Raw genomic sequence first — 24,795 nt, 5'->3', positions numbered from 1 at the left:
TAATTTACAATCAAATATAGAAAAAAAGTTTACATATTTTGAATTTGAATCCTTACTTTATTCATTTCAGTGTATTCATTTTAATATTACTAAATTTGGTAACACAGTCCGGTCCCCCTGAGGGGGCCTCACGGACCCCCAGGGATCCTCAGATCATAGGTTAATAACCACTGCTGTAGATTGTTTCAGTGGGATTTCACTTAATGATGGGGTCCCCCTGCAGTATCTGATGGCCCCCCCGACTGCTATATCTCACAGCAATGTAAAGGCCTTAGGCTGAATGGAGCCCCCTGAAGGGGCCCTGGGTGGGCGCTACCTGTGCTACAGGGGCTGCAGTGGCCAACGTTGCGACCCGCGATTGTGTCTGTACCTTATACATGTGAGCTACCCTAGGTTTAGAAGAGGAGTACTAGTACTGGGGCGGACCACACTAGCCCTGGGCATGTTTACCCACCAGATACGTCAATCAAATCAATTTTTGGGGATGTCTAAAGTGAACTTGTGTGACAACTATTTGCATATATTTTATTTCTGGTGGTATTCTATGCAGTTTTTGTTTGTCATTCTGAAGGCCTGGCAGGGTTTTACTATTTGGTGGATTAACAAGAACTGCCCTAGTTGCCACACTACTTACAGTGCCCTATATTAGATGTGGTAAAAGATTGTAGGCTATCCCCTGTGTCTTCCTACCTATATCTGAGGTGACAACTACATACAGACACCAATCAGTATGTAACATTGTAATCCTCCTTATAAACTAACAGTCCTGGTAGGGCAGAGAGGACAGTTGGGAATAACCATCAGTGCATTACAAAAAACGCCATAGGTCTACTTTAGCTATAATAATTTATATCTTAATTCACCTTTTTGGAGGGATGGTGTATGTTTATTTGCCGAGCAGATATGTTGTTGTGCATGGTTGTACATTGATAAACAATGCACCTCTCAGTCACATTTAGGCTTCAGGTTTCTGGACTTGAAATTCAAGTCTGATTACCTATCACATGGTAAGCACTATGTACCTCACTGTTATACGATGTGTATGCGCTGCTTTGATGTCTATTGACTAAACATTATCAATGGATTGATATAATGAATTATGGGTCATCATGGCCTCAGTATTTTTAGTCCTGCCTACATACACCTTTAGATCAATGGCAACACCGTATGTCTCCACATCCCACCACAATGCATACAGCATGCACCAAACCTTACAAGAAAACAAAACAGCCCCCTTCAGTCATTTACTTGTTTGGGAGGACCCACTTCAGGCATTAGCTTGAAAGACTGTACATCAGGTTTTGGAACAGTCCATGACATTTTGCAGGTGTTTACATTTTTTAAACATTAAGGGCCAGATGTATGTAGCCCTCATTTTGCTATTCTGTAATTGCAAATCACAAGGATTCGCAATTAGGAAATAGCAAAATGCAATGTATGAAGGTGTATAGTACACCTTTTGCGATTCCTAAGGGGTCGCAAATGACCTACCTCACGAATATTTAATGAGGTTGGTCGCATTTTGCGACCCCCTAAGAATCGCAAAAATCACGAGGATGGTGGCCTGCCGAGATCAGCAGACCACCATGTCCATGATTCTTTTCAATAAAGCAATCTTTTTTTTTGTAAAGCAGCCCATTTACTTAAACGGAAAAAGATGCATTACAAAACGGAAAATGAAAAGTTTTCTTTTCATTTTTTAAGAGCAGGCAGTGGTCCATGGGACCACTGCCTGCTCTTAAAAATAATTTTACAAACATTCACAAAGGGGAAGGGGTCCCTTGTGGACTCCTACCCATATGCAAAAGGGTTACCATCTACTTGAAGTAGGTGGTAATATGTGAATGTTTTGCAACCGCAATTGCGGTCACAAGACATTCATAAATACCGATGCGATTTGGTATTAGGAAGGGATGCCCTAAACACGCCCCTTCCTAATACCGAATCGCAAACCCATTTTGCGATTTGCTGCAACTGAAAAAAAATGTTTGCGTTCGCAAACGGGCATATTCTGCTAATCTGCCCTTTTGCAAATTCAAAAATTCTTGCTACATATGCCCCTAAATTGTCATTGGTGACGAGCACACAAAGTAGTCCATACTTTGGACTACTAGCTAACCCGAGGCACAGGAGCCTTAATGTTAATGCCCAGATCGCAAAGGCTAAAGCGGCACTGGTTACTCTCCTGCAGTCCAGCCTGAGACTCCCCTCCCCCCAATGATGTATGCTTCAGCCCGTAGTTCAAAAACCCTGCTGCCCTAACAGGGAAGGTGCATCTGAGCCGGCATATAGGGGCAGATTTATGAGGCACTTGCGCCACGTTTACGCCGCTGTTGCGTCACGCAAGGCGGCGTAAACGTGGCGCATCCCTACGAACGATTTACAACGTGACGCATCTAGGCAGATGCGTCACGTTGTAAAGCCCTGCGCCGCTTGTGGGCGTTCCGGCGCAGGGTGGGCGTTCCAGGGCAGGTGCGCCTCGCAAAAGTGGCTGAGTGAAATCTATAAGATTTCACTCAGTCACTTTCAGGCCAATGCTGCGTCAAAAGCCTGCGCCTGCTTGAAGCAGGCGTAGGTCTTGACGCAGCATTGTTAAGATGGGGCACCCCCGAGCCTTGCTGGAGCTGCGTCGCGCTTGCGACGCAACTCCAGCAATGCGTCACCTTTACGGCACAGATGCGTCACGCATCTGTGCCGTTTTTGCCCCATGGTGCGTCGCATTATAAATGCGGCGCACCATGGGTGGCGGAACTCTGGCGCACTGTGGCGCACATTAACTGGCGCATCCCTGGGGATGCGCCAGTTAACATAAATCTGCCCCATAGTGAGGACCTCCCACTTCCTGCAGGCCTCGAAGTCTCAGAGAATCACCAGCATGTAGTGAGGGTTATTCTCACTCCGGCAGTCGTTTCCATAAGGCTGTGTGCGAAGCGCATTCCTGCGCTGACCGCCTTCCCAGAAGTACATCATCACTGCCCAGTAAGCTGAGAAATGTTCAGACTTAGCGAGAAGACTTAGACAGAGAACAGCAGTGAGGCGGCTCTACCCACGCTTTGTGCTCACACTGCCGAGCTCCAAGCCCCAGGCCTGGCTGAGATGAAAGCAAATTGCTGATGCTGACACATTAGGGATAGGTACCTGCCTGAACAAAGGACAAAGGAGAACTTGTGAACCTGCCGGGCAGCTGGATCCCTTCAGCAGCAATGTTCAATCAGCACTTTTTACCCTACCAACCTCCATAGCAGGAGGTCATGGGTCATATTCCTGTTGGATGAAACAATAGTCCCTCTCTTTCTAGATATGTGCAAAAAGGAAGTGGGTGGCCAATGATGGCTGAGAACCGAAGGTCAAATGCAGGTGTTCTAAAGAAAGTCACACTTTCAGAATAGTCACTTATTCACCACAGTCACTTATTCATAACAGTGTAGCAAAGTATCTGGTTCAACACAACACTTGTCAACCAAACACACAGATATTTTGAAAAGCCGTTAATGTTAATTGTTGGAAAGTGGGTTATTAGTAGTGGGAAATCCATATCTATCACTGGCAATATAGCCACTAACACGGTCCAGGGCTCACAGCCAAGCTTATCCCTTGGTAGCTTGGCTGCGACTGGCAGGCTTAACCTAGGAGACAGGTATGTAGAGCATTTAAAAACACAAATTCAGTGAATAAGTAAGACACAACACATAATAAAAATACACCACCAATTTATAAAAATAGAAAATATTTTTATCTTCAAAATGTCGCCAAAAAAGGGAAACAATCAAAAGTAGGGAACTAGAGATATGAATTTCAGATGATTTGGCACTATATAGCACATAAATGGAAACCTAGAGCCCCTATTAGGACATCTGGTCATGCTAGGCCAGAATAAAGTCAAACTTTCACGCCCACTACCATGGATCCCTGTGCAGCTACCCCTCATGGTAGGGCTCCGTCAAAGTTTTCACCTTCTGACTTGGAAACCTTTCTGGAGCTTTTTCTGCTGGGGTCCCTCGATGCTCTTCACCAGTCCTTGTTCAGTGAGGGCTTGTCAACGTGCTTTCCAAGTTGCTCCCGGTCAAACTCTGGTAGTCACACTTCAAAGCTTTTCAGTGCGACGAACCAGCAAGGCAGGCCGTCTTGTGGTTGAAGGTAGTCAGCTTGGCTCTTGCGGATGAGTTGCTGCCCTTCTGGAGATTTTTTCCAAAGTTCATTCAAAATTCTCCAAACTTCTTCCTGAAGTTCCGCTGGGGGTCCCAAAGTGTAGAAAACACAATTCAAGGTTCTGGAATCTCCAAGAAGGTCCTTGAAAGTTTGGCTCTTCAGTTACCACAATCCACTTGGAGAAAACCCTTATAAAAATCCACTGGACGCACTCCAGGCTGGGGATTCTTGTTGGTGATGGTCTAGTTAAGCTCTATTAACCTGTAGCTTACAGGGAGTCCACTCTTTATTCCTCATGAGGCAAGTTATGTCCACTGGCTGTAGTTCCAGATTGTGCAGCAGGAGCAGTAAGGCAGTGTGTGGGGCCTGGTTGGTGCAAATCAAACTTCCAGCATGGGCCCTTCTTCTACTCTTAGTTTCAAGCAGCAGACCTGAGAACCTCTGGCCTCTCAGATACTTATTTGGCCTTCTCTGAGGTCAAGGAGGAGAGCCCGCCTGTCCAACGAGGTGCAGAGCAATACCCCAGAGCATAACCACCACTTCCTCCAAAGTGTGGCACAATGGTCTCCCAGAAAACACTATTCCCTCAAAATTCAATGAGGCTGAAGTCTCAGCAGAGGACTAAGAACTAGTTAAACCAACCTCCAGTATAGCTCATTTATTGTAGTACCTCACTCCACAGTGCTCCTAGCACAATGCCGATTTTGGCAAGCACTTTGATATAATGGGTGAAATTAAATGTGCAATTCCTCTATCCTCAGGGCATATAAAACATCTTTTATAAGGACCCTCCTTAAAATGACCTGATCCCCATCCCGGGAACCCCTAGGGGAGACCTCTGGCGGTACTTAAATTGCAAAAATATTGTAGTTTATCAATGTTTATGTGCCCCTACCACCATAGTCGAGTTTGGGGCACAATTTACAACTAAAAGCAGGACTGCAACACAGGGCTGCTTTTAAAATGACCTCAGGCTCTCGTCAGTGCACACATACGAGTGCACAAAGCGCTGCTGGCCTCTAAACTATCCTATCCTATATAGTGAATTATATGGTAGGTAACAACAACCATAGGGGCACCTTAACACACAGTGTACCCTAATATGTGTGTTTGTTTTCACCATAGCACTGGCCATGGGCCTGGTTAGGCAGAGCCCTGGGACAGTCAGAGTCAGTTACCATTAATACCAATCAGCAAAAAGAAAAATAGGGGTGCCAAGGGCACAGGATGACTTTGCTACATAGCACCCCTGGTAGTCCTCGTCATCTAAGTGAAAAAACCTGTGAATTACAACCTCATTGGCATGGGCAACCCAAGGTGTGTGTTCCACTGTAAAGTCCATCCCCGGTAGGTAAGTGGATCACCTCAATAGCTTGGGATTTTCCCCTTTCATCCACATGAGCCATCTGAGAGCCCTGTAGTCGGTTTGAACATACAAGTGAGTCCCAAACAAATATGGTCTCAGCTTTCTCATGGACCAACGCACAGTAAGAGCCTCTCTTTCAATGGCACTCCACCTCTAATCTCTGGGAAGAAGTCGCCTGCTAATAAAGACAACTGGCTGATCAATGCCCTCCTCATTCACCTATGACAACTCTGCCCCAAATCCCTTGTTCTGAAGCATCTGTCTGTACCACAAATTCCTTTGTGCACAAGCACTTCAGCGCTGGTTACCAGAGGCAAAGTGCACAGAGTCCTTAAACTAGTAAACGAAAATGATGTCATCATAAACAAGAGGTTGGAAGGCAAAAGGTTGTGGGCAAACCATGCCTGGGATGTCAGGTCCGACACCATGTTTCCTGTAAAATGCAGATATTTAACAAATCACTTACCATTTTGGGACTTTTAGTTTCACATTTACAGAGTAAAGGTCCCAACTAGGGCTGGTGGCTGAAAAGCCAGGATTATCCTGAAGTCAAAGTTATGATATGGTATTTCTCATTGTATTGTAATTGCATTTATTTAGCGCTTACTACTCCTGACGAGGCATGGAATCACTTTTTCGGCGAGTAGCACGGTACTCCGGAACCCATAGAGGATTAGTGTTGAAATAATATAGTGAAACATGTGGTGGATAGGTTAGTCAGTTATTTGGATTTGGAATGATAGCAGAAGGATAGAGGAGGAAAAAAGGTTTGTATTTATATAGCGCTTGCTACCCCTGATGGGGTGTTGAAGCACTCCATTCAGGAAACCCATAAAGGATTAGTGGCAAATTAATATAGTGAAATATGAAAGTTATTTCAGTGGTGGATATTAGTCAGTTATTTGGAGTGAGAAGGATAGTGGAGTATATGAAGAAATGGGCCGCATTGTAAGTAGAGAACTTATTGTCTCACAGGTATAACACAGTAGTTGTTTCCTGCACAGACCTATCAGTATATTATACAAGAAGTCCTGTCTTTAGGGAAGGGGCATCTGCTTATTGGCAGTAATCATGACTCAGTAACATTGCAAACCTCCAGGGGGATACCATTTATAGTTATGGTGCACTGCATTAAAACAAACACATGTCTCATTGAGGTATAGTATTGAACATTATAACTGACATTTTTTGAAGAGAGGGCATCACGTTTGTTTCTTTCCCAGATACACATCAATGAGAGCACACGTGTTCAACAGTCAATCACCTTTTTTCTTAGAGATTGCGAAGGGTCGGGAAACTCTAGTTTGTCTACAATATCAACTGGTTAGCACTCTAGGCATGACTTAGCTGCCTTATGTGGACAAGCGGATGTTTTTAGGTGCTATTTGTGTGCATTTTTTACTATGCATTTCTTTTTTAAGTTTAAATGTGTTATTATGCTATGTAAAATAATAATACATGCTGTCATAAACAGTTGCTTAGGAAGAAAGAAGTAGCATGAAATGCATGATAATTAAAAAAGAATCCTGAAAAGATAAAAATACTAAATTATCATGAGGAGGAAGAAGAAAGACATAAAAGAAGGTGGCATAGAAAAGCGAAAGTACACAAAAAGAGATAATTATTGGAATGAATTATTAGAAAACAAAACATCTTCGACACCATTATATAAATCTGTAATGTATGTATAGAATGACAACGTGGAGATTATTACGCCAATAAATATGAATATCATAAATTACATTAGGAATAACAAACTCAGGGATAGTTCATTACTTTTTGAGATTGTAATCGTTTTTTTTATTTTGCATGGCAATGGTGTGCAAATGAGACCATAACATATTGATTTCAGCAGTAATATCCACGCACGATAATGTAAATCTGTCCACTTTATGAATATAGCAGATACTTTAGTTTGTTGTTTCAAGTTCATGGTCATTTATTGAATCAGAACAGCCATAAGAAGGCTATCAAATTTGCCTTGTCACACGAGCAATTGTAAGACACACCTAGGAAAAGAAACTCAAGAATAAGAAGTGAATGTGAGCCACATGGAGATATAGACAAACTACTTTTCCCGCTCTGGACAGAACACTGCATAATAATACTTTAGGAAACAACCTACATTTCTTTTTCCCCTAAACATGTTAAGAATATTAGTTTAATTAACAGTATTATATGTCCTGCACATGATGATATGAAAAGCAATCAAACATATGAATAATAGACATGTATTCATAATTACCCTACATATGTCCATTTCATAATAGTTTTTGCCAAAAATATAGGTCATAAGCTTCAGTGGATCACCATAAGTTATAGTTTGTTTGTTTCAGTAACCTTAAGTAAACAAGGATGGATGAGGCCATAACAAGCATGCAGATTTCGCAAGACATGTCATAGATTCAAAAATATGTTTCTTCTGGCAGTTTCTACATACAAAGAACTGTTTTTTATGCTTTCTACCACTTTTATTCGATCAATATAGTCCAGGAAGAAAGGGATTATGCCTCTTTTTTTAATAAACTAAGTGAATGTAAGTGTTTTGTTCCAGTTTGAGGGCTCTTCGTGATAACCCTGTTAAAATTAAGAAACTTACCAAAGTAAAAAAAAATCTTTAAGGAACGATTCTAACTTGTCTCCTACAACTAATATATTCTTGAATTTTTTGACCTATTCCTGTTCTCAAAATCTTTCTCCAGGACCTTAAAGCTTCTAACTTAGAGACACTGCACGTAATATCCTTAGCATTGCTGATTCTTTGCTCAACTTTTGAGACCCTTTGTGATCTTTTATTTGTTTCCTCAATGAAAGACCTGCTTTCCTCCAATAATAACTACAGTGTAAAGTCTAGGGAAATTTCAATGGCTGAAGATTGGTCTTTTCATTTCTTTATCAGCAACGTTTCAGGCAAGATCTTTTTTAGACAGTCCAGAGGCTTTCTAAGATGTAGTTGCCAATTCATGTTTTGAATTTTCAACAGATTTCGTTTCCAGTTTATGGGATAATTTGCAACTCTTTCACTTTAAGGATTTGCAGACTGAAGCAGTACATTTGACTTTCAAGTCATTTTCTTTACTCTGCACATAAGTCAATTATGGCTACACACTAATATTTCTGAGAATGTTTGTACTGGCTTAGATACCAAAAAGCATGTGACCTGGAAATACTAATCCAAGATGGTGAATGGTTTCTACAATGTATTAAATGAAAGGTAATCCTAAAATATATCTGACCGATGAGGAAAAGAGATTTATTTGGCAACATTCAATGCGTATTATACAAGTATGTATACTCTAGGTGAAAAGAAACTTGAAGAGCATTACAGGTACTTAATGCCTAATTATCAAAATGTCTAATCTTCCAGAACACTCATGTGCTATGGAGTCTCCCACCTTTACTGTAACAAGAGCAACTTATGTTCAATGAAAATCATGCTGAGCTACCTACTAATATTGGTGATGTAGTAGTGGCCACCCCAAACAATACTGTTAGCAGTGATTACATTAATGCATTAGGCAGGGTTACCAGCAGTATTCCCTGCTACATGTTTAATACATAACAGTCAAAACTGCCCCCCCTGCCCCCAAAGTAATTATGGGCGTACAAATTCTCTCCAATTCAATTAATCGCTCTAAATACATTTTTAAAATTCAATTTTGTTTTCCAAACAACAGCTTATGTGTTCTCAAAATAGGCACATTTTCATCTCAAAAGTATGTTTTTTAATTTTGGCATACAAATAATAATTCAACCAAGCAACAGTTTCTATTGTAGGAGGCTGGACTGCACACCGGAGAGCTACTCACAAGGAGTTTGAGAGCTACTGGTAGCTCACGAGCTACTCGTTGGAGATACCAATTTTATAGCATATATTTTCAGTAAACATTAGGAGCAATCTACAAAGTATGTAAGATGAAATAGATTTCAAATTAGACGTAAACTGATTGTATATTGAGAGCTGTTGAGAAATTGCAGAAATTTGAGAAAAAAACAAAAAGCCCGCAGCAGCTAAGATGGGGTTCCTTTGATACAAAAGATTAATTAATTGAATAAATAAACAACAGCTCAACCCGTTAAGTGCTGCCGTCGCCCGTTGACCGTTCGGAGCACAACCTGGCAGGTGCTACGCACGTTCAACAGCCGACGCAGCCCCACCCGCTCTTTAAAACGGCCGCACTGCCGGGATAAAATGGCCGCGGTTAACGGGTTAATGAAGACTTGCATTGGGAAGTGTCCTCGTAAGCAAGACTTCCACACTGTTTTCTGAAGACTGTTCAGTGAGGAAAAAATACTCTTAATAACCACCCTAACTGCCAGTTATGGAGCACCAATACAGAGCACCACCTTCTCTGTTGATGCTTGAGCTATGTATGTTGCTTAAGTTATGACTTTGGCATAATTCTATAAGGCTTGCTTTCCAACCCGCAGGTGTCACAGGTGAACTTGGTTCAGTACACCAGCGATGAATGTGGAAGACAAGCTATTGTAGCCTCGCAATGCACTATTCAATGTGCAATTGACATAGGAGTATTCCTTTTGGGTTACTAACAATCCCATAAAGGGATAAGGGGCACCATGGAAACATCAACAACCTTATTTCGCTCTTCACAAATTCAATCATACTATATTTAGATGAATGAGAACTTTTAACTTTTAAGTATTTTTTTCTTCAGGGACATTGTGTTTCTTAGCCCATCTAAAACAACAATACATAAAATGAAAATAGCAACAAGGTACCTTATAAATAATGAGCACAAACTGAACGTTTGCAGCATTATTGAAATCCGCAGTAATTCTGGCATTGAAGCACGGGGGCACTCGGCCTCTCCTGGTGGGGCCCAATGATGAAAGATGTCACCAATTAGGTTGGTGAGTGAGGGCTTTCTAAAGAATCTAAAGAGATTCTTCATGCCTTCTCTTCTTGCAAGAAGGTGCACTCTTTTGTTGTTTAAACTACCTTAGTTGGGGGACCAAGACTGCCCCTTTATCTTTATTTCCTCTGTCTCCTGTTGATATTAGGCATTATTGAAATGTCATTTAAAATATTATGTAAAACCTAAACACTCTAATGCCTACATTTATGCGCTAGACTGGGAGAACATAAAAGGCAGACTTGCAATCTAGAGTTTCTTAGTTAGAAGAGATGCACTGCGTACCTTACTGACAGCAAAGGCTGTCTTTATCATTGGAGGCGTAAAGACAGTGTTCCAAATGAAGGGCAAACACCCACTGCGGTAGCATTCGGTCAGCTTCCTCTGGGACTTGGCTCTATCAGCTTCACTCTGTAGGTGAGATGCATCATCTGTGAAGTGTTAAGTGTGCTGGCAGCAGGTGCTACCATCTGTGGCAGAATCACGGGCGATAATCTGGGTGAAAGACCTCTGCTGATGAGTGGTCTAGTGGCATGTCTTATATTCTAAATCTTATCAGAAATTGGAATCTCCGATATAAGTTTAGGAATGTCTGACATTATTATGTGCATTAAGGTATGCGTCCCAGACATACACAAAGCAAAAGGATGTCAATTCAGACTACATAATTTTGTTTATATGTCTGTATGTGTTCTTATTTAGCCTTGACATGACGAGAAGAGGAGGAGACATTTGACCCAGAGGAACGCCGTATTACGTATTATATCTATCTAATTATTCAAAGAACTTAATGTTCTCACAGTTCCGGGAAAGATAAGGTCTGGTGACATCTACGTTCAAAGGCAGACATGACAAAGATTCAGCATGAATCAGGGAATATGGCGGCTTCCGTGTACTGATCTAAGGAAAAAACTGGCCTCCGTGATCTAAGATGGAGTCGGACCTTAGGGACATAACATTATCCCTGGTTTGTATGTATGAATGGGACGTCATAGGGGCCGTGTCCAACCAATAGTAATTTGACTGTGTAGAAAAATACATGCTCTCAAATTATCATCTACAATTATCTAGGATAATATACATATCGAAAACATTTATATTTAATAGAAAAGCCATTATATTGTAGATATAAATGATAAATACAACATATGTGATAGAATGTAGTTCACATACTGAAGCATGAATATTGGTAATACTTGTTTTAAGCTAATAATGACAAAATCATATTTCATAATCTACGTATTATATATATATAAATTAAATTTGTAAAGCGCCTGGTTACACTAACTAGTGTGTCCCCGCGCTGTAGATAGCCATAATCAACTCCTCTCCACTGTTATTTCTTCTCAACCGGTCAAGCGGCTAGCCCCGTCCTAATCTTTGGGAAACAAGTGAGTTTTCAGCTCTTTGCAGAATACCAGCTCTGACGTCTCCAACCGGAGCTTTTAGAGGGAGTCTGTTCCACTGTTGAGCTGCCATAACACGAAAGGAATGCCCTTCCATTCTCACTCTGCTGAATTTAGGAACCTGAACCTGCCCCGTCCCGCTTGATCTCTGCTGTCGGGTAGGGTGGTACGGGGTAAGCAGGTTGTGGAAATATGTGGGTGCTTTCCCCTGTAAGATACGGTGGCCAACACAGAGGGCTTTAAATGTCACACGCTCCCTGATTGGCAGCCAGTGTAATGTTTTGAGTGCTCTCTTAGAGGAAGCTCTCTTGGGCAGCATAAGGACCAAGCGGGCAGTGGCATTTTGTATGCGCTGCAACCTCTGAGTGCACTTAGCACTGGCCCCCAGATACAGGACATTCCCATAGTCCAGCCTCGATGTTATTAAGGTGTGGACCATGGTTTTCCTGGCTGTCAGTGGCAGTAGGTCCAATGGTTTCCCTCAGAATGCCGAAGCAGATGCCTGCCACACGTTTGGTGTGGTGCTCGAACGAGATTTTATTATCGAGCCATACCCCCAGGTTCCTCACTGGATTGCTGGGAATGGGTAGGGGGCCCAGCGCTGGAGGCCACCATGCCGAGGTCCACACTGATGGAGCCTTCCCCACAATCAGTACTTCCGTCTTATTTCCGTTCAATTTGAGGCAGTTATTTGCCATCCAAGCAGCTAGTTGCTGCATACATGAGATGAAATCAGTGGCGACCTGCTCCTTCGGCTGTGTCAAACTCACAACCAGTTGTGTGTCGTCTGCATAGGACACGACTTCCACCCCAAATCTTTCTGTGATCTCTGCTACTGGTGCAACATATAGATTAAAAAGGGTAGGGCTAAGACTGGACCCTTGTGGCACTCCCTGTTTCAGGCTGATGTCTTTGGACCGAAAGGGTCCCTGTGCCACTTGGAAACTGCGATCTGACAAAAAGGACTCCAGCCAGTCCCATGCTTTACCCACCACTCCTCCCCTTTTCAGACATTGTGGCAGTGTGTGATGAGCCACAGTGTCGAATGCGGCACTGAGATCGAGCAAGATCAGTGCCGCCGTTTGACCTTTGTCCGCATATTTCCGCAAGGTCTCTGTAGATAGCAGTAGTGCTGACTCGGTCGTGTAGAGTGCACGGAAGCCCGATTGGGTGGGATGGAGAAGCCCATTGGCCTCAATATGGGCAGACAGCTGATAATTGACGGCCTTTTCCGCGATCTTGGCGAAGTACGGTAAGAGTGAGATGGGGCGCAGATTCTCAAGTTGCTCCATGCTAATATTAGGCTTTTTCCTCAAGGGTAGCACCACTGCCTCCTTCCACGTTTTTGGCACCTGCCCCGAGTCAAATGAGAGCTCTAATAAGTGTCTAATATAGGGCTCTAGAATCTCCACAGTGCCTCTCAGCACTTTGGGCGATGCCGGGTCTTTAGGGGAGCCTGATTTAATATTACCCACAATTAAACATAAGGTTTCCCGAGATGGAACCCTAAAGGTTTTGAGGCAATCCATGTCTTTGACATTGGTAGGGGTTACCCCTCCACTGCAGCCTTTTCTGGCCGCGTCCGGAAAAGAGGAGTAAATCCTTTCTTCCTTGTGTGCAAAGAACTCTGCCACCTGATTGCAGGATTCCTCTGACCCTGTCTTGGGGGTCGCAGTACTAGAGAAGTCCGAGATCTCTTTATAGACTGAGAACAGTTACTTCATCGAGTTGTCTGCTCCCTCAATCCTAATGCTATAGTAGGACTTCCGGGTTTTTCTAATTAGGGCGTGATATTCCTTAAGACCAGCTTTATTTTCGTTCCTATCTTTCTCAGAAAATCTACTCCTCCAATGCCTCTCCAGACGTTTGCATTCCGCTTTTTTACCCCGAAGTTCGGCATTGAACCATGGGGCAGATTTGGTCTGTCTCATAGGTGCATTTTACGACCAGGGCGCAGTGCTGTCCAGTACCTCTGAGATACGCCTGTCCAGTGCCTCACAAGCTGACTCTATCCCCAGACCCCCTGGGGGCCCGCCCTGGCAAGGGCCTTGTTAAATGCCTCTGTGGAGAAGTTCGCCCATTTCCTGCATCTGTTCTTAGTTCCCACCTTACCCTAAGTTGTAGTTTCAGGTACCGCCGCCTTAAATGAAACCAGATAGTGGTCAGATCAGATCACAGGTGTCGGGGGTTCAATGGCCAGCATCTCCCAGTTCTCAAAAATCGGATTGAGAAGATGGCCATGGCAGTGGGTGGGCAGATCAGATTTCAGAGTTTGTTGGAGTGCTGCCAGTTCCTGTCGGATTTCCTGTGCCTCCACACTGGTGGTCTCATCAAAATGGAGGTTCAAGTCTCCCAGGAGTAGGAGTCTCTCATACCTTAGGGCTGGCTGAGTTAGGCTCTCGATCAAATTTGCGGCAAACCGCGCCCCTGGCCTTGGAGGTCTATATACCAAGAATCCATTTAGGATGTGATTATGGGATGCAGAGATCGAAAAGAACCCCATTTTGCTATCCATAATATCAGCGATCTCCAGGGTGCACTGAAACTCATTCTTGCAGATTATTACAATCCCTCCCCCTCTCCCCGTTGACCTATCAATCCTGCTGATTTCATAGCCGGGAGGGAGAGCTTCGAGGATTTCTTGTGCCGAGGAATTATTGAGCCATGTCTCTGTGAGAAAGAGAACGTCCACCTGCCCATCTGCCAGGTGGTCGTATTTCCACCCTATGCTTCCCTAGTGATCGACAGTTGATAAGGGCGAGATTTAATGTCTGACCCCTCCCTCTGACCTTCAGCTGGCGACTTACGGCAAAGGAGCAGTGTATGCATTTTTTGTCGTGGTTCTCCAGATTGATACTATGCTTGCATTTTTCCCCCAGAGTTGGGCGCAATGCGTTTAGCTGCTGGGAGTTGAATTGCCTTCTAGGATTGAGACCGGCAGGGGTTCTGGCCCCTGGTCCCGGCCGGTTGCGGACGGGCGCAGACAGGCTTGCTTTTGGCGCGCCTGTGGCACGCCCGCTGCGTGCGTCCGCTGCGCGTGCTCTTTGAGGCAATCATTTTATCCCTCTGGGCGTGCAAACAACTAGCCCGCTGCCTGCTCAGTTACCCCCAATATAGCTGCAGTCTTCCGTGCAGCCAAAGCGCCACCCTGTCAGCTCTTAAATCGTCTGTGCGGTGGGTGAGGCTGAGTGCAGTATTAAAAATTAGGTGAGTGGTTTAAAATCTCCTTTAACAACAAATTTACACACAAACATGGCTCCCGGCTTCCGCCTCAGGAGTCAATTAGGCATTAGGTATTGTAGAGTATGTTATGTGTGGTGGCAAAAAAAAAACACTGATCATAAAGCAAGGCCAGATAAAAAAATAAGCGGTTCAAATGCAAAAAATAACAAGGGTCCATAAAAAGAAGAAAAAAGATTTTCTATTCATTTTTCAGTACATATAAGCATCAAAAAGTGCCAATAGCGATACTTCTCTGTGATAGGTGGCGTCCTGTAGAAGGGACAGGTGCATTGCTCGACATTGTTTCTGGTGCTCATATAGAGTTTACAAGATCAGTTCCATATCAAGATAAGCCTCTGCGGGCTGTTCCAGATGTAAGTCTTAGATGATGTCAGTGGTACAGTTTTTGCACCAGAAAAAAGATTCTACTTGCTTAGCATTCACATTGGGAAAGGTGAGCATCCAATGATTACTGAGTTCATATAGCCAGGGTATCCCATGTAGTGTGCTAGAGTTTCTCTGCAACTTTAATCAGTTGGATATGGGTACTTCATGTTGTTGATTTCCTTTGTAGAACAGGAGAAAGATAATGATACCATAGCTAATTAGCAGTATTATGATCTGGAATTCTCCAAAACGGCTGGAGAACAGAGAATGAACAAATTATGGAATCAGTCCAAACTGCTTTAAATCCAGTTACTAGACCAGATCAAATGTGCATAAAAGAAAACACAACACCAGTTGCTACAGATGAATTTAATACCATATGAACAATATCTGAAAAATTAGTTGCGTACTGTGTGTGTAACAGCCACTGAATTTCTGAAGCAGTTCTGGCTGTGTGCAAATTATGAACTTCAACAGCTGAAACCAAAGGGACTACATTTTTGTAAATAGTTTGTTCAGGTTGCCACAATGCATAGATGTTATACCTAACCAAGACCACGGTATGTTCCTAATAACATTTCTAGGAGGAGGATGCAAGATCTTTCCGCACAATGTATTGTTTGTGAAACCATTATCAGGTATGTTTGGCCAGGTTCCAACCCACAGTAACATTTGTTAAAAATAAATGAGAATCATTATTCAGAAGTTCATGGTGTGTGAGAATGCAGATCACATGGGAAACAGATCAAACAAAACTTAACCCTGGCATCAAAGCGCTACACATTCCGTGCAATCATATGGTGTCACACAGAGGAGAGTATCCAAGTGGATTTCTGCAATACGATGTACTGATATACACACGGTCATCTTTATTATCATTTAAGCAGTTGTGTGTGAAAGGAAACTTCCAGGAATGGAACAGTTGCGAATTGTGCAGTTTCATACCAAACAATTGTTTTATATTTTTGACAATCATGAAAATTAAAGGCTGTTATGGGCAAAAACATAATATCATGTATTAACCAGGTAATAGGTGGCATGTCACTAACTGTAAATGGTGCATCTTTAACTTGTTCTATACTTAATAAAGTGTATGTAGATTCTTTCCTGGTCATTGTTTCTTGAGTGAATGTCAAATTACATGGTTCAAATAAAGCTGTTTTATTAAGAAGTTGCTAAGGCACGAAACCTGATCTAAGTGTTTGTAATGCCCAAATTGGTTGTGTAATCACTCTTAACTGAGCCTGCCTGTGTTGTAACAAGTTCAGACCACCTTTTGTGAGGTATAAGGCTAAGGACAAAATGTGATTTAGCGAGTACACTCTTTTAGAAAGTGTGTGCATTCCATGGTCGATAGCACTGAAAAATGCTTACATATTTTCTTCATCTATTTGTCTAATTCTTTCCTAAGCTTGTTTTTACATAATATTTATTTAATTAATTGTAGATGGCATATATTCCTGAGGCTTGCAATCTTTGGCTTCTTTAAGGACGTAACCCCAGAAGAAAGTCGGAAAAATCTATATTTTCATTAATGGAAGAGAAGTGTTCTTTCGCTGTTGAGAGACTAGAGTGTTCTAGCTATCATTGGCATAACTTGCCTACACTGTATGTGGTAACCACCACAGGTGTTTGTCTATTGTAACGTGGATCAGGTCGATTAAGTTTGGGTTCATGAGTGTTGGAAAGGAAACACTGCATGGATATTTTAGAATTATCAGACCATAAGGCCAAACCTTCAACAGATAATTGTGTTACAGGTTACATTCTGTATCATATAATTTATATCTGATTCAGACATATTCATTAAAAATTGCCAATTATTGGACATATTCATATTGACTTTCGGAATAGAAGGTCTCTTTAAATCACTCATTGTTCCGTGTCCCAGACAGGTAGTCTGCTGCATAGTTTTGTTTAAAAAGAACATTTCTTTACCTTGACTCTGCCAGAATAAGGTTCCAAAAATGATTTTTTTTAGTCAACACTTGATCTCCAATACGCATTTGCTTGAGTAGATAGGTTTTGACTAAACCCAATGGGGTAAATCAGCTCATTAGTAGTGATTAGATTTATTGGAAGCTGCTGTGGCTTCTGTATAAAATAATGGCTGAAGGGTGTGACCTGTCAGCACTCTAAAAGTAAGGGGGCTTCTATAAGAAATTAGAATGGATCTCTGGAGGCGGAGCCTCACAATGTTCCCATTGTATGTAATAGTGTGCTTCTTTAGAATAGCTAGTCCTATGTATGTATATTGTGCATAGTGATGATAGCAATGCACGTCTTTTTAGTTTGTTGAAATTCAATAAAGGATTTTCATTAATAAAAGTTGCACATGCCTGCAAATCAGACATCATGCTTTTAACAATCTCAATGTTCCAACCAAGTGAAATAAAACAGGGTATTCTAACATCATTAGTTAATACTTTTATCACCTAGTGCAATTGCAGTGTCTGATTTGGAACTTTCACTCTAACCTATATATGTGCAGGCAGATCTACCACCATATATATGTAAAACTGCATCAATAAGCTCAAACTCTTCCAGGAGTAAAAAGTCTCAAAGGCATGCACTGGATGTGCAGGTATTGCAAAAGTAACTGCCACCCCCTCATTGGAGACACCTCAAGCTTTGAGGTGTTGAGCAACTGCTTTGCTGCAACTGGCCCCTATAACAAGAGGTGCTGCCATGATGAAGGGATTCAATTTAAAATTAAAATCAAAGAATTTGAAAACCCACAGAATTGGGAATACCCTTTTATGAAATAGGTGCTCCATTATTCCCAATTGGAAGTAACAACGATTACTACGGACGTCTCTGGAATGACATAACAATGGTTTAAATGTGTGTGATAAGTCTAACCTACTCAAGGCGTAAGTGTAAGATACGTTCCCCACATTGGGTGCCAACTGTTACGTAAATTATGACTTTGGAGTAACTCTGCAAGGTATGCTTTACCACCCACAGGTGTCACAGGTGTACTTGGTTCAATGCACAAAAGATGAATGTGAAAGGCATGTTATTGTAGCCCCACAAGAATCTATTCAATGTGTAATTGACATGGAAGTATTGCATTTGGGCTACTAACAATCCCATTGAGTGTTCAGGGGCACCATGGAAACAGAAACAACCTTATTTAGTTGTTCACAGTATCCCTCACACTTTACTAAGAAGAATGAACACTTAAGTTAAAAGTATTTATTACTGCAGGGACAATCTGTTTCTTACCACTTCTAAAACAAATATACAAATTATTATAAACACAGCAGCAAGACGGATTACAAATAATGAGAATAGAATGAAAAGTTGAAGCATTATTAAAATGTAATTCAAAACATTTTGTAAAGCCTAACACCCTAACAACTATGTTATTCATTATACTGTGAGAGAATGAAAAGGAGAGCAACTTGCAATCTAGAGTTTCTTCGGGAGAAGAGACGCACTGAATACCTTGTTGCCAGCAGAGACTGTCTTTATCAGTGGAGGCATGAAGACAGTGGGGCTTATTTACACGCCCCTTGCGCTTCTGGTGCGTCACTTTTAAATATGGGAAAAAGTGACATACCGGTGGCGCAAGGGGCTTGTAAATAAGCCCCAGTGTTAACGTGGCTTATCGCTGCCTTGTAAATAAGGCATCCTTTCAAGCTGTATTTAGCGTGAAAGGGGACGGCACAGGGTTTTGCGGTGGTTGTTCCACCTCAACACTCATTGATTTTGATGCTGCATCCGATTTACACGGGCAGTGTACATAGGAGGCAGTGTCAAAATTAAGACCAGGGAAAACCTGGTTTTAAACAGGCGAAACGAAGAGAAATGCTTTATTTTTCTTCGTCTTTGCAGTTTCCATGTGTGCTGCCTTGTGCTGCGCACATAGAAACAGCAAATTGCCTATGATTGTTTATGTGCAGAAAAGTCCCACTTCCTGCACACAATCATTTTGTTTTTAAATGCTATTTTGCCACTTTTATGTGTGCTACATTAAGCAGCACACATAAAGTTACAAAACGGCATTTCAAGATTGTATATTTGCAGGAAGAGGGACCTTCCTGCACATAAACAATCTTCCCCTCAACACAGGCACCCTTGCACTATGCTGCAAGGGTGCCTTTGTTGGTGCTAGGCAGATAAAGTTATCGGCAGCGCAGGGGAAATGCACAGCTGCACCATATTCTTGTGAATATGGTGCAGTCCTGCATTTCTATAGTGACAGACCATGTCGTTAGCCTTCTAGGCTTACCAATACGCTCCACCACTTTCTTTGTAAATATGCCCACAGTCTTTGTATTATGGAGTTTAGTAGTTCTAAGTACACAGTCCTACCAGATTCATAGTTCCGTATAACAAGGCTTAGCATTCTTTCACCCCTGTTGACCCTACGTAAAACCATGTCAGTATCAGCTTTGAGAGATTGGATGCTGTGCTATATCAAGTAGAAGTCACAACTAAAGGACACAATAGACTAGCGCAATTCTGTCTGGAGCATAGAAAATGTGTAGTGCAGACTACTTTTGAAGTGCCACGTTCGTGGAGGACTGTCAACAACCTCTTAGCCTGTGTTTAAGACGGTTCACTGACACAATATCGATGTCACAAATATCGATGTAAGATATATTGATGAAAAAATATAGACTACAGAAATATCGACTCCCTATCCTTAAACGGGTAAGTACAAAAATAATGACCAAAAAATATTGATGTAGAAAATATAGATGCAAAAATATATATATATATATATATATATATTCACTGAAAAAACCATAGGTTATAGACCATATATAGTTAGGAATTAGCATTTAAAAAACCTTATTTTACTCACACAAAACCATTGAAATTCCATATATAGTTAGTTGTACTAACTATATATCGCGCACCCGCAATCCACTGCTGATGATGTCACATATTACATCATTCATGACATGGTCAGTGACATCACTGATGACATCACTGATGACATCTCAAATGACATCACTGATGACATCACTGATGACAACATCCAGTGACTGTATGTTTCTGTAAAGTTAAAATATGTCTTATATATTGAAGAATGAGTGGATGTATAAGTGTCTGGATGATGTATTTAGTAGGTGCATGACTGACTGTATAAGTGAGTGATTAAATGTGTCTCACTGAGTGCATGGGTTAGTGACTAAACTGTTTTAAATTGTGCACCATTGTGTCTGTTGTTTTGTAATCTGATGCATGTGTTGATCATTAGCTATATGACTAACTATATGGGTTATTGATTAGTTGGCCAAGTATTTGTATGGGAGACTGAGTGTGTGTGTGGGTGGCTGGGAGGTGTATGACTCTGTGCATAGATGTGTGAGCAGTTGATTCACTAGATGTATGGGTTCAAAAGTGCATGTGGAAACAGCTGTATGGGCGGTTTACTGTGTGCATGAGTGTATTGGTGAGTGAATGGATATCTCAGTGCTACATGTCAAAGTAAGTACATATGTAAAACACAGTACATGTGGTAGTTGACATATATAAATAACTGTGCATAAGAGCCAGTGAATGTGTGAGTGGCTGTATGGATTATTGTGAACTTGTATCAGGGATTGTATAACAGAGTAAATATGTGTTATTATATGTTTCAATAAGTAAGGTGTGTTTAACGATATAGTTGAGCAAATGGAGGTGTGATTGATTCTTTGCAAGACTGATTAGGTGTGTGAGTAACTCCATGGATGAGTGACAGTCTGTGAGTGTCTGTTTACACTGAGTGTATCTACGGTTATATTAGAGTCTGAAGAGGTTCATCGTATCATCACATGAATGATGTCATGAGTAATGTCAAATGAGATGTCATGAGTGATGTCATGAGTGATGTCATTTGAGATGTCATCAGTGATGTCATCAGTGATGTCACTGACCATGTCATGAATGATGTAATATGTGACATCATCAGCAGTGGATTGCGGGTGCGCGATATATAGTTAGTACAACTAACTATATATGGAATTTCAATGGTTTTGTGTGAGTAAAATAAGGTTTTTTAAATGCTAATTCCTAACTATATATGGTCTATAACCTATGGTTTTTTCAGTGAATTTTCAAGGTTTTGTAAATGCTAATTCCTAACTATATATGGTCTATAACCTATGGTTTTTTCAGTGAATTTCATAGGTTTTTTAATAGCAAATCTTTATAAAAATAATACATTTTAAATCTAATTTTATATTTTATAATTTTTTTTTTTTTTTAATATTATTTTTAGTGCGCTCCCGGGGCGCGGACAGGTGAACGCACGGGTAAGCGCAATCTTGTGGCGCGTCCCAGGGCGCGTACTAATGCGCGTCCCGGAAGCGCTATTGCCGAGAACGAAAACAACATTGTGACGTATCGCGTAGCCGCCACGCATTGCGTCATAAGACACGTATCGCGTAGCCGCGAGATGCGTCTTATGACGCACCGCGTAAGCGCACCCGGAAGCGCATACGATCGCGCAACGTAAGCGCCCCGATGCGCTTACGATACACGCCCGGGACGCGCCCCGGGGCGCGTAGCGTAAGCGCGTCAAACCATGTGACTTTAAAATAACACTTTTCATTGGTTCAGAACTTTTTTTTTTCCAAATTGTGTGAAACCCACCCATTTCTCTCACTATTGCTTTGTACTTGGAGAGAGCAAGAGCTGTTGTGTCTACTCTATCTCCTACTTTTCTGATCTCCAGCAATGGCTGCAAGAGAGTCATCCAGCAGTGATTCAGAGGGATTTTTAGATGAGGACCCTCCTCAGCAAAAGAAAAAAACCCATTTCATCTGGAAATTTTACGAAATCCCAGAAGGACAGAAAAAAGTCAACGCTCCCAAAGTAACATGCAAAATATGTGGGAGTAGTTTATCCAGAGGCAATCCTCTGAAAAAATATAGTTTTGGGAATGCTAATTTGATCCAGCATGTGAAAAGAAGACACCCTAACAACTTTGCCAGGGAGAGTGTCAGAGAGCTGGCACGGAATGTACCCACAGATGGCGGCAGCACCTCCACTGGTGGAGCAACACCTTCGGGACCACCCCGTGGAAGAATGGTCCCTAACATTCAGCCGGTGTTTGCGGGCATCAAATTTTCGTGCACAGAGTGTGACGAACTGCTCTGCTATGGGGAGCAGAGTGTTGAACTGATTGCCCTAAAGAAACAGCAACACCGCTGCTCTTCCAGTCCCTAAATGTTCAAATTTTTTTGCTCCTGTTGAGCAGTTTTGGAATCCTTGTTTTTGTTTTTCCCTTGAAAAAAATCCAAAAAAAATATAAAATTGTTTTAAAAAGTCTAAAAAAATATAAAACAACAAAAACAAAAAAAAATATATAAAACAACAAAATCAAAAAAAAAGTTCTTTTCAGAACTACCTCCAATTTTTAAAAAGAAGCTTTATTTTTTTAAAAGTCTGTCATTTTTAATCTCCATGGTACGCTCCCCCGTACGCTCCCCGGTGCGCGTACCGGGCGCTCACCCCCGCGAAAATCGATTTTTTAAAAAAAAAAAATTTTCACCCGCGGGAGCCTTTTATGGCCCCCACATGAAACCTAGGGGGTCAGGGGGTGTGTACCCTGCCCCCTCTTGCTCATTTCCCCCTTTGATTTTTGCCACCTCTTGTGTCTCAATCCTACCGAGACACAAGATGGCGGCCGCTGCGGACTGTTTCGAATGTTTACAGACACCCGAGAACCAATCAGCTTGCCGTGCGCAAGTCGCGTTGCGCGCCTGGAGCGCTCCCCTGTACGCGTACGGAGGAGCGCTCCAGGCGCGGCTCTAGATATATATCTTTTTTTGAACGTTAATTTCTCAAAATCCACTGTAGCACATATATTGAGACCTACAAAAGGCACATCGGGCTACCAGTCCCTACAATTTTGCCAAGTTTCGTGCAAATCCATTCAGCCGTTCGGGCTAAAAGTGAGGCCAACCGCCCTATGGAAAACTCAATGTTAAAAACACGTTTTTGGACCCCCCTTTTTTCTCGGCCCCCCCTTGACGAAACCCCCCCAAATTTTCAGGGGCTGCTCAGAAACAAAATGTTCCATTTTCCTGAAAATTTCCGCCAATTCCGTCTACAAACGCCAAAGTTATTAGACATAGAATTTTCAAAAATCCCATAGGGAAAAAATCCTAACTATATATACCTACTGGCGACCGCCAGTAGGTAATATATATATATATATATATATATATATGTATATATATATATATATATATATATTGAATATTAAAATTTATTTTAACAAAATAAAATAAATAAATTCACATTTCAACTAAATGTAACAAATAAACTTAATTAAACAAATCAAACACACAAACGTAATTATTTGTACGTATATATTTACTTTAACACAATAAATAAACTATTATTCCTAATTTTAAATGTTTAAAATGATATGAAAATAAAAAATAAACAAATATATATGTATATTGAATATTAAAATTTATTTTAACAAAATAAAATAAATAAATATAAATTTTAACTAAATATAATAAATAAACTTAATTAAACAAAATAAACACACAAACATAGGGGTCGATTATGATTGCAGTGAATCCGCATCCTCCGGGCCGGTGGAAGCCACCGCCGGCCCGGAGGATGCGGATTCACCGCCGGGGACCCTGAAAACACCCCCCGCCAGATCATAATGGCGGTGGGATCAGTGGCGGACGGCAGGTCCGTCTGCCGCTGATCCGGGGGGTGTTGACCGCAATTTGGTGGCGTGTCTGCAAGACACCGTCAGCCAAATTACGATGTGTGTGCAAACATGCTTTTCCGCGGCGGATTTTCCGCCATGGAATGTGGCGATTTGCTTCTGGGGGCCCCATGCGGGGGGTTTGGGGTGCTTATGGGGGGTACCTATGGTACCCCCCTGTATTTGCATGCACAAAGCGGCAGGCACTGTGAGGTGCCTGCCGCTTTGTGCATGCAAATGCAAAGTATGCATATTTAACATTGCGGCGGGTGCTGCTTTAAGCAGCACCCGCCGCAATGTTAACTGTACGGGATGTGACCGCCAGGGTGGCGGTCACATCCTAATTCCGATGGAGAGAACGCCGCTGCCCCTGCGGACGGTCCCTCCACCTCGGGGGTCCTAATTGACGTCATAATTATTTGTACATATATATATATATTTACTTTAAAACAATAAGTAAACTATTATTTTTAATTTGAAAAGACTACAATTATATAAAAATAAAAATGTATATATCAATAATTTAAAATATAGGATAAAAACATTCAATATTAAATTAAAACATTAAACAATAATAAAAAAATAAAAAGTTAATTATTATTCCCACTCCAATAAGTACAACAGTAGAGAAAATGTTGGATAGAGAAAGAATAAAAATTACTATTCCTACTCCAATGAGTACAAAAGTAGTAAGTGTTGGATAGCAGAGGGATA

The 24,795-nt window shown here is 41.7% G+C and overlaps 1 protein-coding gene across 6 annotated transcripts in view; it reads left to right on the top strand.

The window, feature by feature from the left end:
* The window catches only part of ACSBG1 (acyl-CoA synthetase bubblegum family member 1), a 722,575-nt gene that overhangs the window by 610,524 nt on the left and 87,256 nt on the right, over positions 1–24,795 (top strand). The gene's annotated exons all lie outside the window — the stretch shown is intronic.

This window comes from Lissotriton helveticus, chromosome 3_2 (genome assembly GCF_964261635.1).
Source record: "Lissotriton helveticus chromosome 3_2, aLisHel1.1, whole genome shotgun sequence".
In the NCBI taxonomy this organism is placed as follows: Eukaryota; Metazoa; Chordata; class Amphibia; order Caudata; family Salamandridae; genus Lissotriton; species Lissotriton helveticus.
Note: the sequence above shows the minus strand (reverse complement) of the source record. Positions and strands in the feature narration are given on the sequence as shown.